This window comes from Pleurodeles waltl, chromosome 4_1, assembly GCF_031143425.1.
Source record: "Pleurodeles waltl isolate 20211129_DDA chromosome 4_1, aPleWal1.hap1.20221129, whole genome shotgun sequence".
Lineage (NCBI taxonomy): Eukaryota > Metazoa > Chordata > Amphibia > Caudata > Salamandridae > Pleurodeles > Pleurodeles waltl.
In genome coordinates this window covers 844,701,012-844,720,738 of record NC_090442.1, presented here as the reverse complement: position 1 = coordinate 844,720,738, position 19,727 = coordinate 844,701,012, and the positions used below count along the sequence as shown (strand labels likewise).

Genomic DNA, 19,727 nt, shown 5'->3' with positions numbered 1-19,727 from the left:
CCGTACAGTCTATCACTCTTCGAACCTTCCTTGCTCTGCATCATCCCTTGAAAGAGGAGACTCCATGGCTTGGACTTTGAGTTAGACAGAGCAGTGAATAGTTGTCTTTATTAAGATCTGCTATACATTGGCTAGGAAGCAGGCTCCAGTAGAACTAAGAGCACATTGTACCAGAGCTAAAGCTGCTACCACTGCGTTGGGCCGTGGAATTCCTGTCATGGATATTAGTCAGGTTGCTGTGTTGGTATCATTGCACATGTTTATGAAGTACTATTGACTTGAGAGTCAAATCTGTTGGGTGGTCATTTTTCCCATTATGTCCTGCAGGGTTTTTTGATCGGAGTAATTCCAACGACCCACCAACTTGAGAAGCACTGCTTTGTTATCTATTCACGAGGTGAGGAATCTATTGTTAAAAGTATTCTACAGAAGAATAAGTTATTTGCCTTCCGTTACTCTTTTTGGTGGATTCTCTAACTGCATATTCCTCACCACCCTCCTACCTCCCTGTTCTGCGGAATGGTCCCCTTTTTCATTTGCTAATGGACAAGCTTCCAAAAGATCCTGACATCAGTGTGTATCATTTGTGCTTATGTGACTGCTTCTCACATCTGTAGACAAAGTTGACATGAAGTTGCCATCCACTGTGGTGTGCTGGAGTACTGCTTTTTGAGTGTCCAGGTCCAGTCAGGTGTTTGGGTATAGGAATCAGCAGAGTATCTTCCAGAAAGAGCATTACTGAAGATAAGTAATTTGTAGATTTAACTAGTCACTACTATTGGTTTTACATAGGTTTAGCGGCAAACTAGAAGACAAATGACACAATTTGTTTAACCACAGTTACTTAAGATAATCATGTCTGCTCCTACACAACATTTTTTCCATTTTTGAAGACCAGTTTCTGTGCCTTAAACTTCTTAGTCCTTTCAAACAGTGGCCTGCAGAAAGTTAGACTTATTGTTTTTTTTCTTTAATTCAGTGTACTTTTTATAATATTTTTAGTTCGCAAATTGACACCCTTGACCTTTAGCCTATGTAGATGTGCTCGTAACATATAAAGATATGTAACTACATTAGAAATATCTTTGTAGCGTTCAGTATTTTTTAAAATATTTAAGCCATAATGGAAGGTGTTAATGTACTTTCCTCAGAGGCTTTTACTGACCACATGTGTCTTGAGCGCCAGATGTCTGTACCACTAGCAGCATCCCTGGCAACAAAGTAGTGATCATTCAGTCAATTTTTGGACTGCTGACTTTCCTGTTGGGGAAGCACAAAAGCTGATTTGCAATTATTTTGTCCTGTGTCAAGTGGCACAGTGAGCAAAAATGTTGAACTGATTTGCATCCCAGAGAAATTAGCAGTGGCTGAGATCAATTCAAGCAGTCTTCCAATCAGGTTTTTGTTCTCACCAAGGTTATATACCATTATGCAATACTACAGCTCGGTTTATTGGCTCAGACTCTTGATAAACTTTAAAATGTGTAGGTTGACCCTCACATTGATTTGATGAGCTGTTCTAAGTCAGGGTCTCTTCCATCTAGTGCATACTCCAGGACAACAGGCCAGTTCCAGTCGCAGCTCCACAGCCCTCCTGACTCCCGCTGGCAGCTCTGCCCGCATTGCTGAGCCTGATTGCGACCGCTCTGCCCGCATTGCTGAGCCTGATTGCACCTGCTGATGCCCCTGCCAAAGCCTCCTTCGTGCCACTGCCACTCCCACCCTCCGCCTACCACCCTGGCCACTCCCACCCTCCGCCTACCGTCCAGGACATAGAATAGAGGCCGCAGCGTGGCTGCGCAGCGAATGCGCACAGTGGGTGTGCCCCCGGGTCCAAATGCAAGGCAGTCTGTGTCTGGACAGTGTAACAATATTTAAGTTTTTGAAGTGGTTGTTTCTTGTCCCCTTCCCTCAGTGTTTTTGAATACTGAACAAATAAATTAGCGTATCAGGTGACAATTTTCAGCATGAATTTGCAAGAAATGCCTTGCTAGTTGGTTATTGATATCCCAATTTGTTTGCCCTAATGTGTTCTAACACGCATTTATAGGCTGCAAAGACAGTACTTCCCACAAAACGTCTGCAATTCATGTGTTGAAATGCCCTTGCAACAAAGTCTTTTAAAGTTCAGTGACTTGAAGATCCTAGTTTAGTCCAAAGTGGATATGGACCTCTTTGTTTACACCATTTTGCATGCTTTACATTTCACACATTTTTTTAAAACCTCCTGTTGGCTGAAGTGCTAGTCTTCCTCAGTGGCCAGTAATGACTAGAGGTTGGTTCATCCTGGTGGGATGTAGTTTCTCTGGAATGTAATTTCCGGGCTCTCTTCCACAGTATGCCATATTACCTGATGCAACTGTATAAGCTACCAATGCTTAAGTATTCATAATATTTCAAGATGCTGTTTGACTATACATAGTAGTAAATGCTGTTCTATTTGCTTCTATCTGTCCATTTTTTTTCCCTCAAACAGTAGTTTTTATCAAGCATTTTCACTTTTTGTTTCCTTCAAAATTTTGGCATGATATCCTCAGGTCCTGAAATTGCCCCTAATATTTCCTATTCTTTCTTATAAAGCTCGCCAAAACTGCAGTTTTACTTGCCTCTCAAATACACTTCATAGGGAATGCTGACTTTGAGGGGCCTGAATTAAAAGCTGGGCTGATGACTGCAGAGTGTTTCCAATTTATAGTTGTTTGTAATTTGTTATTTACGACTCTAATCTTGACTTCAAGAAATGCTATTTCATCAGTACTCGTCATACTAGTAAAGTGGATCTTTAAATCATTGTTATTACACTGTGTTACACACTTTGTTGTTTCACTTCCTGACCTTCTATAGAATATTTATTTAGTCATTGATAAAACACGGCTATAAAGGATATATTTTCTATATTACCTTCCTCGGAATCTCTGACACCTGCTCCTCCCACCAGACCACAAAGAAGTTTGCATAGCTGGTGACCAAGCAAGTGCCCATCGCAGTTCCTTGTGAGCTTCTATGTGCCTATCCCCAAATAGGAAAATGTTCTCCATTAAACACCCTTTCATAATTAACAAAGCACGTTTTGTTTGATAACCAGGGCTACTCGACTACTCGCTATGGCGAGTTTTGTTTTATGAGGTCGAGCTATTTTTAGGTCCCCCTTCTGGCGAGTGGACAAAACAGGTGTCCTGTTTAGTCAGAAACTGAATTAGCAATGAAGATGCCATTAAATCTTATCCTTGTCACATTTGCTCTCTCTTTAGAGTCAAAAGTCAGTTTGTCTTTTTGCAATGCAAATACTTTTCCTTGTGACTGCAGAGTTCCAGGATTTTGTAAGGTGAAGTGTCTAACCTTTGTGAAATGAAAGGCTTTTGGTATTAGGTTTTTCCTAACACACATTTATATAACTATCTCAACTTTCAAACATTGCAAAATTTATTCCAGTAGCTGTGAAAGACAATTTTTTGTACTTCTATGTGATGAACAAAATATTTGAATAGGATGGGGAAAAAAGTCAGAACATTTTACTTGATGATGTGCAAATGATAAATGTTTACTGAAGCTCAATCTTCACACATTATTGTTAATAAACTATATTGTTTTATCAGTAAAGCCGCAACTTAATGGGAATGTTTTGGGAAATTTCTTGGATACTTACTGTCGGTAAATGACAGTATGCTACTACATCATGCTTAAGTAATATATTTTAAAAAAAGTAAGTGTTTAGATATAAACTGTAAAACACTCCTGCCCTGATGGTAAAGCTGTTCGTAAACTTAGAGAACTAAGAGGCAACTCATGTATGGATCGTGTGCACCTTATATGTGGGCTAGACTTATCATACATGGAGCAAACGTTCAGTGTATTTAATCAAACAAAAGAGGGCTTTTTACTGCAGAAATGCTGCACTCACATATTTGAAGGTGCACTCATGTGAGAATGAAGAAAAAGGTGACTGTAAAATACAATATTAGCCTAGGATCACACAATTTGAGACCTGTTTCCGGGTCAAGTACATTACAGTTAGGTCACGTAGATTATTCAGGCTACTCAACCTGCAGTTCTAGTAACATTTTAATGATTTTTTGAGGCCTGATAACATTGTAGACTCGCATACCATCCGCATGTTTAATGGATTTTTATGATGAGGTAACATCTACTTTGATTAACAAAAATGTAGGACTCCAGAGGATATTGGCAATTTTCCTTAAGAAGTCCTTTTTCTTTTATATATGATGGTAATGACTGTATATGCAGCAACAAAAAAACAATCCACATATATCGCAGAATTTTCAAATGGGCTTTTTGTAGCAGATATGGTTGGTCACCCTGGAGATCTATTTCTATTTTTATGTACTTTTGGTAGCAAATATTAAGGTGCCAACATAACATGCTCTACGTTCAGTAATCTTTACTCATCTTTCTCATTTAGTCTTCTGTCACACCAGTCACCAAGATCATCAAAAAACATAGATTTCATTTAATTTTCTTTGCATGGTGGTAGTCCCATAATCATAGTTATTCAATTGCTTAATAGCTTCTGTCTCTTATATATATATATATATATATATATATATATATATATATTTAGGTCGGTGTACTACATTTTCCCCTTACACTGATTTTGGTTTATCACAACATCATCCTTTTTCACTGCATTTGTTACTCTTACTTGTACTCTCCTATAGGTCTTCAGACATAGCTCTTCTAAATCTAACACCTAACCTTTTGAAAAATGTCCAAATTGTCATGAGGTGACGTGTGGCTGCTTTTGGCTCCAGGCTTTCTTTGCCAATAATTTACCTGCATGCTAGCACACGCATGCACCTTAATCTGTTTAGACTCTGTTGGTTCTGATGGGTACATCCGGTAACTTGTTTTTCCCTAAGTAATTACTGCTTATTGCCCATTGAGGGCCTTGATTGAGAATCATAACTACAGTCGATTTATTGAGGACTTCTTAATTGACATATGTCCCTACAAAGGTTTATGCAGGTCTTGGTTATATAGTCAGTGAATACTTATGTGCATCTTGGGCATACTTTTAATGCCCTGATGATGATGATGATGATCCCAACGATCGAAATTTAGTACTTGGATTCTGTACAATAATATATGTTTTGACATGAACAAGAGTACTGTAAAATTATTACTGTAACTGTGCTCTCTGTCACATGGGGTATGCCTGAACAATTATGATTTATGGTTTCCAAGATGTTTGTTTTCCCACTACACTGTTTTCTTACTTTCATTTGAAATAAATGTACTGTTTTATATCCTGTTTTCCATTGACTTAATTTTGATGCTTTGTGGTATTTAAATCTATAGCCCTTTTTATCTAAGGGACCGTTGTTCCCTTATAAAGTATATGTGAATAAGGCAAAATGAAGACCTACATATAGAATTTTTGTATGTAGTAAGAATCTCAGTTTTCACAACCTGAAGGAATCAACACTTTTAGAACATCAAAGAGTTTGTTTAATTTGTGCATCGGCCAGAAATACCAACTACCTTTCTTGTACTTAGACAAAAGAAAATGCTTCAGCAAGTAAAAATGTTACCTCCCCTTGACCCAACCAACACATTTTCCCAACTCCCTTAACAGTACAGGTCGATCAGGCTATTCAAGACAATAGAGAAATTCTACAGGAGTGTATACAAATGTTTTGAGATATTGTGAGGAGTGTTAAGAGGAAAAAACAAATTTGCTGTGTTAGAAAGACAGTTACATTAATGAAATGTTTCTCTGTTTTCTTTGTACAGAAACTGCATTTTTATATTACTCCTGCTCTGCAACTTCATCTAGTTTTCATTCTGTGGCTGCGGAAAACCTTGAGATAGTGATGTGAATGACCTACGCTACTAAAACATTTACCAACAACGTTCTCCCACCACATCAGACGTGTTACCTGGAATATTTTGTGTAATACTCCTGTCAGAGTTTCAGCATAGCACTATTTCCAGTGGTGCAGGACACTCTTCAGGTATGTTTTTTTTTTTCATTTATGCAAAACATAGATGTCTCAAATTGAGTTTCGAAGAATGTTAAGTGATTGCTTTGTAACTTAAACACATGAGATGTGGCCATGATATTTCACACCATTAGGTCTGAGATAATTTGCAAGATGGCTAATCTGAATCAATAATTAAGGATTTGTTTAATGATTATGGACATGGTGATTACCATATTCTGCATAAACCTTTGTACAAATTGTTCCTATGGCTTTGCATGCATTGAACTCCTCTGGTGTGACTGTAAGTTACAGCTTTGACGTTTGTCGAGTGTTTGAGAAAAAGACATTTCAGTGGAAAGCGATTTGTACTGATGCTCTTTTAACCACTTCGCTGCCAGGCCTTTTCCCCCTCCTGTGCCTGGCCTTTTTTTGCCTATTTGGGGCAGTTCGCGCTTAGGCCCGCATAACTTTTTGTCCACATAAGCTAACCAAGCCAAATTTGCGTCCTTTTTTTCCAACATCCTAGGGATTCTAGAGGTACCCAGACTTTGTGGGTTCCCCTGAAGGAGGCCAAGAAATTGGCCAAAATACAGTGAAAATTTCGTTTTTTTCAAAAAAATTGGAAAAAGTGGCTGCAGAAGAAGGCTTGTGGTTTTTCCCCTGAAAATGACATCAACAAAGGGTTTGCGGTGCTAAACTCAGCAGCTTCCCAGCTTTCAGGAACAGGCAGACTTGAATCAGAAAACCCAATTTTTCAACACAATTTTGGCATTTTACTGGGGCATACCCCATTTGTGCAATTTTTTGTGCTTTCAGCCTCCTTCCAGTCAGTGACAGGAATGGTCATGAAACCAATGCTGGATCCCAGAAACCTAAACATTTCTGAAAAGTAGACAAAATTCTGAATTCAGCAAGGGGTCATTTGTGTAGATCCTACAAGGGTTTCCTACAGAAAATAACAGCTGAAAAAGAAAAATATTGAAATTGAGGTGAAAAAACCATCAATTTTTCTCTACGTTTTACTCTGTAACTTTTCCCTGCAATTTCAGATTATCGAAAGCAATATACCGTTACGTCTGCTGGACTCCTCTGGTTGCGGGGATATATAGGGTTTGTAGGTTCCTCAAGAACCCGAGGAACCCAGAGCCAATAAATGAGCTGCACCCTGCAGTGCGTTTTCATTCTATACCGGGTATACAGCAATTCATTTGCTGAAATATAAGGAGTAAAAAATTGCTATCAAGAAAACCTTTGCATTTCCAAAAAGGGCACAAGATAAGGTGTTGAGGAGCAGTGGTTATTTGCACATCTCTGAATTCCGGGGTGACCATAGTAGCACGTGAATTACAGGGAATTTCTCAAATAGATGTCTTTTTTACACACACTCCTATATTTGGAAGCAAAAAATGTAGAGAAAGACAAGGGGCAATAGTAATTGTTTTGCTAATCTATGTTCCCCCAAGTCTCCCGATAAAAATGGTACCTCACTTGTGTGGGTAGGCCTAGCACCCGCGACAGGATATGCCCCAAAACACAACGTGGACACATCACAGAAAACAGAGCTGTTTTTAGCAAAGTGACTACCTGTAGATTTTGGCCTCTAGCTCAGCCGCCACCTAGGGAAACCTACCAAACCTGTGCATTTCTGAAAACTAGAGACCTAGGGGAATCCAAGGAGGGGTGACTTGTGTGGCTCGGACCAGGTTCTGTTACCCAGAATCCTTTGCAAACCTCAAAATTTGGCTAAAAAAACACATGTTCCTCACATTTCTGTGGCAGAAAGTTCTGGAATCTGAGAGGAGCCACAAATTTCCTTCCACCCAGCGTTCCCCCACGTCTCCCGATAAAAATGATACCTCACTTGTGTGGGTAGGCCTAGCACCCGCGACAGGATATGCCCCAAAACACAACGTGGACACATCACAGAAAACAGAGCTGTTTTTAGCAAAGTGACTACCTGTAGATTTTGGCCTCTAGCTCAGCCGCCACCTAGGGAAACCTACCAAACCTGTGCATTTCTGAAAACTAGAGACCTAGGGGAATCCAAGGAGGGGTGACTTGTGTGGCTCGGACCAGGTTCTGTTACCCAGAATCCTTTGCAAACCTCAAAATTTGGCTAAAAAAACACATGTTCCTCACATTTCTGTGGCAGAAAGTTCTGGAATCTGAGAGGAGCCACAAATTTCCTTCCACCCAGTGTTCCCCCAGGTCTCCCGATAAAAATGATACCTCACTTGTGTGGGTAGGCCTAGCGCCCGCGACAGGATATGCCCCAAAACACAACGTGGACATATCACAGAAAACAGAGCTGTTTTTAGCAAAGTGACTACCTGTAGATTTTGGCCTCTAGCTCAGCCGCCACCTAGGGAAACCTACCAAACCTGTGCATTTCTGAAAACTAGAGACCTAGGGGAATCCAAGGAGGGGTGACTTGCGGGGCTCGGACCAGGTTCTGTTACCCAGAATCCTTTGCAAACCTCAAAATTTGGCTAAAAAAACACATGTTCCTCACATTTCTGTGGCAGAAAGTTCTGGAATCTGAGAGGAGCCACAAATTTCCTTCCACCCAGCGTTCCCCCACGTCTCCCGATAAAAATGATACCTCACTTGTGTGGGTAGGCCTCGCGCCCGCGACAGGATATGCCCCAAAACACAACGTGGACATATCACAGAAAACAGAGCTGTTTTTAGCAAAGTGACTACCTGTAGATTTTGGCCTCTAGCTCAGCCGCCACCTAGGGAAACCTACCAAACCTGTGCATTTCTGAAAACTAGAGACCTAGGGGAATCCAAGGAGGGGTGACTTGCAGGGCTCGGACCAGGTTCTGTTACCCAGAATCCTTTGCAAATCTCAAAATTTGGCTAAAAAAACACATGTTCCTCACATTTCTGTGGCAGAAAGTTCTGGAATCTGAGAGGAGCCACAAATTTCCTTCCACCCAGCGTTCCCCCACGTCTCCCGATAAAAATGATACCTCACTTGTGTGGGTAGGCCTAGCGCCCGCGACAGGATATGCCCCAAAACACAACGTGGACATATCACAGAAAACAGAGCTGTTTTTAGCAAAGTGACTACCTGTAGATTTTGGCCTCTAGCTCAGCCGCCACCTAGGGAAACCTACCAAACCTGTGCATTTCTGAAAACTAGAGACCTAGGGGAATCCAAGGAGGGTTGACTTGCGGGGCTCGGACCAGGTTCTGTTACCCAGAATCCTTTGCAAATCTCAAAATTTGGCTAAAAAAACACATGTTCCTCACATTTCTGTGGCAGAAAGTTCTGGAATCTGAGAGGAGCCACAAATTTCCTTCCACCCAGCGTTCCCCCACGTCTCCCGATAAAAATGATACCTCACTTGTGTGGGTAGGCCTAGCGCCCGCGACAGGATATGCCCCAAAACACAACGTGGACATATCACAGAAAACAGAGCTGTTTTTAGCAAAGTGACTACCTGTAGATTTTGGCCTCTAGCTCAGCCGGCACCTAGGGAAACCTACCAAACCTGTGCATTTCTGAAAACTAGAGACCTAGGGGAATCCAAGGAGGGGTGACTTGTGTGGCTCGGACCAGGTTCTGTTACCCAGAATCCTTTGCAAACCTCAAAATTTGGCTAAAAAAACACATGTCCCTCACATTTCTGTGGCAGAAAGTGCTGGAATCTGAGAGGAGCTACAAATTTCCTTCCACCCAGCGTTCCCCCAAGTCTCCCGATAAAAATGATACCTCACTTGCGTGGGTAGGCCTAGCGCCGGCTACAGGAAACACCCCAAAGCGCAACGTGGACACATCCTAAATTTTGGAAAAAAACAGAGGTGTTTTTTGCGAAGTGCCTACCTGTAGATTTTGGCCTCTAGCTCAGCCGGCACCTAGGGAAACCTACCAAACCTGTGCATTTCTGAAACTAGAGACCTAGGGGAATCCAAGGAGGGGTGACTTGCATCACATTTTTTTATAAAAAGCAGTGCCTACCTGTGGATTTTGGCCTGTAGCTCAGCCGACACCTGAGGAAACCTAGCAAACCAGTGCATTTTTGAAAACTAGAAACCCAGGGGAATCCAAGATGGGGTGACTTGCGGGGCTCTGACCAGGTTATGTTACCCAGAATCCTTTGCAAACATCAAAATTTGGCCCAAAAAACACTTTTTCCTCTCATTTCGGTGACAGAAAGTTCTGGAATCTGAGAGGAGCCACAAATTTCCTTCCACCCAGCGTTCCCCTAAGTCTCTCGATAAAAATGGTACATCACTTCTGTGGGTAGGCCTAGCGCCCACAAAAGGAAATGGCCCAAAACACAACGTGGACACAACATATTTTTTCACAGAAAACAGAGGTGTTTTTTGCAAGGTGCCTACCTGTGGTGTTTGGCCTGTAGCTCAGCCGGCCCCAGGGGGGGAGGGGCAGAAATGGCCTAAAATAAATTTGCCCCCCCCACCCCCCTCCCCGGGAGCGACCCTTGCCTACGGGGTCGCTCCCCCTGCGTGACATTGGCGCCAAAAAACAAATCCCCGGTGCCTAGTTTTTCTGCCCCCTTGGGGGCAGATTGACCTAAAATTGGCCAATCTGGGGGGCAGAAATGGTCTAAATACAATTTGCCCCCCCCCAGGGGAGCGACCCTTGCCTGATGGGTCGCTCCCCATCTCTAAAAAAAGAAACAACAAAAAAAAACACACAAAAAAAAAATTGCCCTGGCGCCTAGAGTGTTCTGCCCCCCCCCCCCCGGGGGGCAGTTCGGCCTAATAATAGGCCGATCTGTCCCCCGGGGGGGCAGAAATGGCCTAAAATAAATTTCCCCCCCCAACCCCCTCCCCCCCCCCCCCCCCCCTCCCCCCTGGGAGCGACCCTTGCCTACGGGGTCGCTCCCCCTGCGTGACATTGGTGCCAAAAACAAATCCCCGGTGCCTAGTGGTTTCTGCCCCCTTGGGGGCAGATTGACCTAAAATTGGCCAATCTGCCCCCAGGGGGGCAGAAATGGTCTAAATACAATTTGCCCCCCCAGGGGAGCGACCCTTGCCTGATGGGTCACTCCCCATCTCTAAAAAAAGAAACAACAAAAAAAAAAACACAAAAAAAAAAATTGCCCTGGCGCCTAGAGTGTTCTGCCCCCCCCCCCCCCCCGGGGGCAGTTCGGCCTAATAATAGGCCGATCTGTCCCCCGGGGGGGCAGAAATGGCCTAAAATAAATTTGCCCCCCCCCCCCCCCCGGGAGCGACCCTTGCCTACGGGGTCGCTCCCCCTGCGTGACATTGGTGCCAAAAAACAAATCCCCGGTGCCATTGACCTAAAATTGGCCAATCTGCCCCCAGGGGGGCAGAAATGGTCTAAATACAATTTGCCCCCCCAGGGGAGCGACCCTTGCCTGATGGGTCGCTCCCCATCTCTAAAAAAAGAAACAACAACAAAAAAAAAACACACAAAAAAAAAATTGCCCTGGCGCCTAGAGTGTTCTGCCCCCCCCCCCGGGGGGCAGTTCGGCCTAATAATAGGCCGATCTGTCCCCCGGGGGGGGGCAGAAATGGCCTAAAATAAATTTGCCCCCCCAACCCCCCCCCCCCCAGGAGCGACCCTTGCCTACGGGGTCGCTCCCCCTGCGTGACATTGGCGCCAAAAAACAAATCCCCGGTGCCTAGTGGTTTCTGCCCCCTTGGGGGCAGATTGACCTAAAATTGGCCAATCTGCCCCCAGGGGGGCAGAAATGGTCTAAATACAATTTGCCCCCCCCCCAGGGGAGCGACCCTTGCCTGATGGGTCGCTCCCCATCTCTAAAAAAAGAAACACCAAAAAAAAAACACACAAAAAAAAAATTGCCCTGGCGCCTAGAGTGTTCTGCCCCCCCCCCCGGGGGCAGTTCGGCCTAATAATAGGCCGATCTGTCCCCCGGGGGGGGGCAGAAATGGCCTAAAATAAATTTGCCTCCCCACCCCCCGCCCCCCGGGAGCGACCCTTGCCTACAGGGTCGCTCCCCCTGCGTGACATTGGCGCCAAAAAACAAATCCCCGGTGCCTAGTGGTTTCTGCCCCCAGGGGGGCAGAAATTGTCTAAATACAATTTGCCCCCCAGGGGAGCGACCCTTGCCTGATGGGTCGCTCCCCATCTCTAAAAAAAAAAAGAAAGAACAAAAAAAAAAACCACAAAAAAAAAATTTGCCCTGGCGCCTAGAGGTTTCTTCCCCCCCTGGGGGCAGATCGGCCTAATAATAGGCCGATCTGCCCCCAGGGGGGGCAGAAATGGCCTAAAATAAATTGCCCTCCCCCCCAGGGAGCGACCCTTGCCTAAGGGGTCGCTCCCTTTGCGTGAAATTCACGCAAAGAAAAAACTCCCTGGTGTCTAGTGGTTTCTACCCCCCTTGGGGGCAGATTGGCCTCATCAAAATAGGCCAATCTGCCCCCAAGGGGGGCAGAAATGGCCAAAATATAATTTTCCCCCAAGGGGAGCGACCCTTGCCTAAGGGGTCGCTCCCCACCTCAATAAAAAAAAATGAAACAAAAAAAAAAAAAAATGGTCCCTGGTGCCTAGAGGTTTCTGCCCCCCCTGGGGGCAGAAAAGGCCTTTTCAAAAAAATGCCCCCCCTGGGAGCGACCCTTGCCCAAGGGGTCGCTCCCTTTGGTCAATTTCAATGAAAAAAAAAAAAATCCCTGGTGTCTAGTGGGGTTTCAAAAGCCGGATTGCAAGCAATCCGGCTTTTGAAACCCTCGGAGGGACTTCAAAGGGAAGGAAATACTTTTCCTTCCCTTTGAAGCCCCTCCGGGCCTCCCAAGTGATTGAAAAAGAAATGCTTTTGCATTTCTTTTTCAATCGCGCTGGAAGCAGAGCTTCCAGCGCGACTAGGGAGGCCCCTGTGACAAATCAGCGCGTGCTCGCGCGCTGACGTCACCGGGGGGGGGAGTGGGGGGGGGTGGAAGGGGAAGGGATTCCCCGGTCAGCCCTGACCTAGGGGGGTGGGGGGGCGGCCCTCGGGAGGAGCGCTAGCGCTTCTCCCGAGGGAAGCATTCAGGACGTAATGGTTACGTCCATGGCGCCACACGGGCGCTGCCATGGACGTAACCATTACGTCCGTGGCGGGGAAGGGGTTAATTTTGATTCACTATTTTTTTTTTTTTTTTTTTTTTTTTTTTTTTACTACTTATATTGCATATGCTGGTGTGATCAGAGATCTTGGGTCTTTTTGTGTTGGATTTACTAAAAGTATTCCTTATTTTCCTGGGAGTCAGCACGCAAAGTACATTATTCATTAATTTGTTCATGTGGCTAGTTTTGGTATTCAATATTTGTTGTTATAGCGTCCCTGGGCACTATGAGTGCCATGATGCACCTATATGTCAGATCGATATAGATGTGAATCTTAGCAGATTTCTGTGGAATGATTCTCTGCCTGAGCACATTGCTATAATCATTCAGGAGATATTCGTCCATACCTACCTGGCAGATTTTCTTTCCATATCAGATTATGAAACAGTTCTGAAAACCATTGGAAAGTTTAAAAGCCCAGGGTGACTTGCTCATCCTAATAAACATAGAATTTTATTGTAAATATTAAATGCAGGCTGCGTTCTTTCTTTCTTAAATCTTCTTCTTGATTTAGTTAATTTCAAGTCACATGTATTTCAAATAAGGTGATACCTTAAAAAAAAAAAAAATAACATTTAATATGCCTATGTATTGGTGAGGAAAATGAGTAAGAGAATGGAATAATTCCAAAGTGCAGATGATGTATGCTAACTGAATTAACTAAGCTCCATAGTTATATACGTCTACAAAGTCATACTATTGATGTTTTCAAGATGAAACAAAGCAATAAATAACATTGAACATGAGTAAAAAATGATGTTCTACCTCTCATCAGAGAACGACCTCCATTATGCAGTCTTCTGTGTGTAGTTAGTTTTTCACCGTTCTCAGCAATGCTATTTAGCATTCAGAAATGTTTTCTTAATGGTGAAGTATTACTTATCAGACGCTAAATGAAGAAGGAAGAGGCCACTATTGTTGCGAGTGGAGTCCTGTTTCCCAAGCGCTAGACAGTGGATTCCTAATGAGTGCCAATGTAACGTTAAATATTTAGTAAACATTGCACAACAAACATACATTTTTTATTCTGTTATACTTAAAAGTTGAAGCATTTGATTCACACGATGATCTTGTATGTAGGTAAATCTGAGCCAATGATGCAAGTGCATCCATTCTAAATTAGAAAATTTTGAGTAATAAATGAGGGCTCTTGACCACATTCATTTCTTTTCCATATGTCCACGAAGTAAAGTTCAACTTCTTAGATTAGTTTAGTTAGTGACTGTTTACAAACAGCAGCTCTGTTTCCATTGGTTATGAATTGCAAACCGTCACATGGTTAACAAAGGGTTTGCCCCTTTTCTGAGACGTTGGCTGTTAAGGGTAATCTGCAGCTGTTCATAAAAAGCAATTTCAGCTTGGGGGCACCAAGTGTTGTAAATCTGTTTTTATTGGTGCAAGGTGCAATACAATCGTAAAACAAAATGTTACTAGTTGTATGCAAACAATCGTATCTCCTCTCACTAAAGCTAATCAAATCTGGTTGAGAACAGTTAAAAAAGACTTGAGGTTTGATGGTGTGCAAGAGCTTAACCAGGCATGCAGGATTAATTGTCTGCCATGTTTGCAAACTGCCCTCTCCCAGTTTGTCAAACTGTGTTCTTGGCTGGCACACTGGTACCTATTCTTATAAGTGAAATGTTGTGTAGAGCATTTGTATCTTCATAGGCAAGAGTAAATCAATCTGCTTACAGCTCTGTGTAAAAACGCCTGCAAGCTCACTGTTGATCCACAAACACTGTTCAGTAATGCCTGTTTCATTCAAAGTACAACACGATCAGATCACCAGTTATACATTATGCTCTCCCCAGCGAGGAATGTTAGACATAGAGCAACAAAACTAAAGGTAAGCATTCAGAGGTTTCTCCTGATAAAGCAGAAATCTGCTCCTAAGGCATTTTCCTCCTGATTTGTTTGGTCTGCTTTCAGTCTATCCTTGCTCTGTTCAAGTACAAACTACTGGCCTGATATTGCCTCTTTAAAATAAGACACAAACTGAAGACCCCGCCATAGTGGAGACTTGGGTAGTTTCTCTGCATGCTCATCCTGGTTTCACATTGCTGACTCAAATCAGATCAAACTTTTAATCTGCCCTTTGTGATCCATCTCGCTTCCGCTCGTCCCATATGTCTCAGGGAGCTACCGTGTTTCTAACGCCGTTCAACTTGCTGTACCTTGGGTTTCATTTGTCCAGGTATGTGAGCTCCCTAGTCACTTCCGCCACTTAGCCCACATTGATTATTTCAAATAGGAGAATGATCTGCATCATACTCCTGTTGATAATGAGTGCGTTCATCTTTGTCCTAGGTAGTCGCCATCATCATCCTCCTCAGTCTTTGCCTAAGAATATCCACACACACAGTCTATTTCGACAAAGTACTTCACTTAGAATCTCTGTGTAAGAGCGTTTCTTATTAAAAATCTGTATTTCGCTTCTATGCCCAATTCGTAGCATCCCCCCACTCCCAAACTTGATCGACCCTGCATAATATTCAGTCTCTCGACCTCAAACCTTTTTCTACTTTAAAGCTGAATAAATGAGCACGCGCGCGCGTGTGTGTGTGTGTGTGTGTGTGTGTGCGCGCGCGCATTACAGTTTGCAGATCACCCTTGCACCAGATTTTTATGTGAACGCTAAGGGAAATTAAACTGGGACACATACCACCGTCCCCTGTTGGCTTCCACTTTGTCGTGAATTTTGTTGCTGGCTACTTCAACTTTTTTCAAATTCAAATCTTCTGTTTCCGATCACATTTTACATTTGTTGCCTTAAACTGTTCACCTATACTTAGCCGGGGAAACCTGCTGAATCACTTTTTTCTCCGCTGCGTTTTCTGAGGTGACCTTCTAGGATCAGCCTGTCAAAGTCCTTCAAAGTTTTGTCTTTATTTTGTTATCATCGGCCATCTTTATGACCGTTCCGTGAAGACTCCATAGTTTTGTGTGTTGCGTTCACTATCGGATGGCATGATGTGTAGAATACCAGCTTAGTTTCAAGTGGACAGAATAGTTTAGAATTGGCCGTTCCAGTGTGGCTTAAAATGGACCATCTGGCGAGACTGGGAGTGTGGCGTTGCTATGGTTACTGTAGCTGTTTGAAGAAGAATGTCGCCGAGAGGGCTACTTTCTAAAGTGTGAGTGGAGGTTAGGAATTCGGTGTGATCACACAACAACCCTCCAAATAACACGCTCAGCGAGCACCGGGGGCGGAGTGTGGAACCCGCAAGTCTGTGCTCTCGAGCTTGTGTGGGTTAGCTATTTTGTTTTCAGAGCAGCCGTAGGGCTTATGATTTACACTGTTTAAAGGACACGTTTATTTACTTATGTGGGGGTTGGGCTGAGGAGCAGGGGATGAGTACAGTCAACTGCTCCAGGGAACCCGGCTAAGGGAACTCTCCAAACCTTACTGCAAGTAACTAAAACGCAATCCTATTTTGTTTTAGATGTTAGATAATTTCTCGTGAATCGGTCACTAATATTATGTTTCGCATTGAAAATGAGAACGCAGGCTGCATTATCCCAGACTTAAGTTCTTCTTTGCGCACCGAATTACACTAACCGATACATGCCCTCATCGGGATGTGGAGCGCCAACTGCACTATTTTTAGATAGTTAACTTTCCCTTAAAAAGCTTACCAATGATTTGGAAATGCTTGAATTGGTAAGCAAAATGTAGCGTCTCAATAAATGAATCAATCAACCTCGTACCTTGATATTATTTTGAAGTGTATAGTAGTTTGATGCACACGCTCTGAAACTCACGATAAAAATGTGATTTTCAGAAATTATTCTTAGTCCGTGCTGAACTACTGTAATTAGTACACGATAAAACTTTCACACCATTTCATCCAGCGATTCAAAATTTCCCATCTATCATGAAGGAACGTTTCGGTTTTAAGGAGTACACGAAGGAGAGAATTGTGCATTTGCTTTCTAAATGTATTTACTCAGCATCTCGATAGGAACATTGAAACGTTATAACAGTTTACAACTTCAATTCCCATGAGTCCTAACAAAGAACAACAGTGACCACTTGTCAGAGGCCATGCCGTCCACATAAAGTTATCCACTTGTTTATAATACAAAGTTCTTAAATATTGAATGATGAGCAATCTGCTGCCCTTAGTTTATCTTCCAAGAGACTTTCCCCGCCCACACACAGAAATGGCCTTAAATGCCGTTGCATTTCCTAATGAATGAGCACCAAAGGAAGACATCTCAATGCCCACATCACTCTTCACCTAACAGCCACACCTCACAATCATGGGAGAAATTTGTTTAAAAAGCTTCTAAATTCTAGTTCGTAACTATTTAGCACCTACAAGGCCTCATGGGACCTAGTGTACCTCGCCATGAACACTTAACATGTTCCGGAAAACGGGGTACCGAACCATCCTGGTATTGGATTTGGTGTTCCTAGACATTGTAAAGATGACACCTTTGGAAGTGATTAACAACACAAAAGAATGATGGACGGAGTGCTGACAATGCAAACACTCTCCCCCAGTCACAGATCTGGGTTTAATCCATCGTTTTTTTGCTGCCCATGCCATTCCAGTTTGGACCCAGCCATATGCAAATCAGTCTTGACCCTGTTCCCCATGGGAACAGTCCAGCCCGAACTGCCAGGCCAGGTCTTCCCTGGACTGGAAACAAGCATCCTGGGACCGGTTTCGGGGTTTCACCCCTCATCAGCCAGTCTAGCTTGAATCCAGTGGCATGGGAAGCACGGGACCCACGTCTGGGCATACCCTTCCCAACTAGGGCGACATTAACAACACAAAAGAATGACGGTTGTTTCCAGTCCAGGGAAGACCTGGCCTGGCAGTTCGGGCTGGACTGTTCCCATGAGGAACAGGGTCAAGACTGATTTGCATATGGCTGGGTCCAAACTGGGGTGGCATGGTGAGCAAAAGAACGATGGATTAAACCCAGATCTGTGACTGGGGGTGAGTGTTTGCATTGTCAGCACTCCGTCCATTATCCTTTTGTGTTGTTAAAGTTGCCCTAAGTGGGAAGGGTATGCCCAGACGTGGGTCCCTTGCTCACTGTGCCACTGGAATCAAGCTAGCCTGGCTGATGAGGGGTGAAACCCCGAAACCGGTCCCAGGATGCTTGTTTCCGGTCCAGGGAGGACCTGGCCTGGCAGTTCGGGCTGGACTGTTCCCATGAGGAACAGGGTCAAGACTGATTTGCATATGGCTGGGTCCAAACTGGGGTGGCATGGTGAGCAAAAGAACGATGGATTAAACCCAGATCTGTGACTGGGGGTGAGTGTTTGCATTGTCAGCACTCCGTCCATCATCCTTTTGTGTTGTTACCTTTGGAAGTGAACAACGTAGAGGACACAGGCAGCACTTAGACATCAGATCCACACTTGCACCAGGACTTTAGGAGGTGCAACACCACATTGGCATTCCACATACAAGTGCCCTATGGTATTAGTGAAACAGACAAGATGAGTTTGCTGATCATTGGGTGTTCGCCTGTCAGGATCCCGTTGCAGGAAAGTCAAACCATCATTTGATGGTTTCAAAAAGAAAGTTCAGAATATACACTTTTTGCTCCCCACGGGGTCCAGATTCCATCCCTTACAACTGGGACGTCTGCAGCAAGCTGAGCTATACTGCATAGCTTTGGACTCAGAACAAGCTTTCTTGATGACTTCACAAGCCTATTCCGAAAGGCCTGGAATATTCCCTCATCTTTGGTAATCTTCCACGCCATTTACTGGAGTGTCACATTCAGTACCAGCGGGTGTGAGTTGCCCTAAACATCCTTCAAGTATGTTTTGGCACAGGAAAAGGAGAGGAGATTCTGAGCAGTGTTCCAGAAGAGCTGGCAACCAAGCTTGATAGCTCCATACTGATATCCCCAAGATCAATGCTGCCTTCTGTTTCTTGACATATGCTGTCGGACTCGCAGTGATAGAGAAAAGGTGGAATGAGTACCTGAAGCATTTGCACCAAGCTTGCATGATTCAATGTTCTTTTGCCAGAGTCGTCCTCTCTTCCTTCTTGAAGAGGGCCATCTTTACAGGAAGCTCCAGTGTCTGATGAACTAAATCAGTGCCAAACTTCAAGAAATATGTTGTTTGAAAGGGTTCAAACCCTGATTTCAGACGTTGATAACAAACCCCAGCTCTTGTAGTAGAAATGTTGCCATAACCAATTTGTTCCAAAGGCATGTAGTACTCTGGTTCATCAGCAAGATATTGCTAAATAGACTATAAATCTGATGCCCTGGATCGTAACCGTTCCACAGTGAATCTTACTACCTTGGTGAAACACCAAGCTGCCTAAGAGAGCCTGAAAAGGAGGGCTACAAATTAATATACCTCCCCACTTGAACTGATGGAACCTCCTTTGGGGTGCAAATAATAGAATTGTGAAGTAAGCATCTTTCAGAACCAGCCACACTGTTGGAAATGGCTCTTTCTGCAGGGTCATCCCCAGACTTTTTGCCTTCCTCCTCCTTTTTTATTTTTATTTTTTTAAACCTTGTTTTTGCTGGCTTTGACTCTGCACACTTTACCCTTGCTATCCAGTGCTAAAGTGCATGTGCTCTGTGTCTAAAACATGGTAACATTGGCTTCTCCGTGATTGGCATATTTGATTTACTAGTAAGTCCCTAGTAAAGTGCACTGTGTGTCCCTAGGACCTGTAAGTCAATTGCTGCTAGTGGGCCTACAGCACTGATTGTGCCAACCACTACTGTGGCTT

General features: G+C 43.7%; 1 protein-coding gene across 3 annotated transcripts in view; it reads left to right on the top strand.

Moving 5' to 3' along the window:
• Positions 1 to 19,727, top strand: part of FRS2 (fibroblast growth factor receptor substrate 2) — a 289,441-nt gene that overhangs the window by 45,380 nt on the left and 224,334 nt on the right. For all 3 annotated transcript variants that reach the window (XM_069229609.1, XM_069229607.1, XM_069229608.1), the window contains exon 2: positions 5,752 to 5,972. The gene's annotated coding sequence lies outside the window, so the exon portion shown is untranslated. The remainder of the gene's footprint in view (positions 1 to 5,751; positions 5,973 to 19,727) is intronic.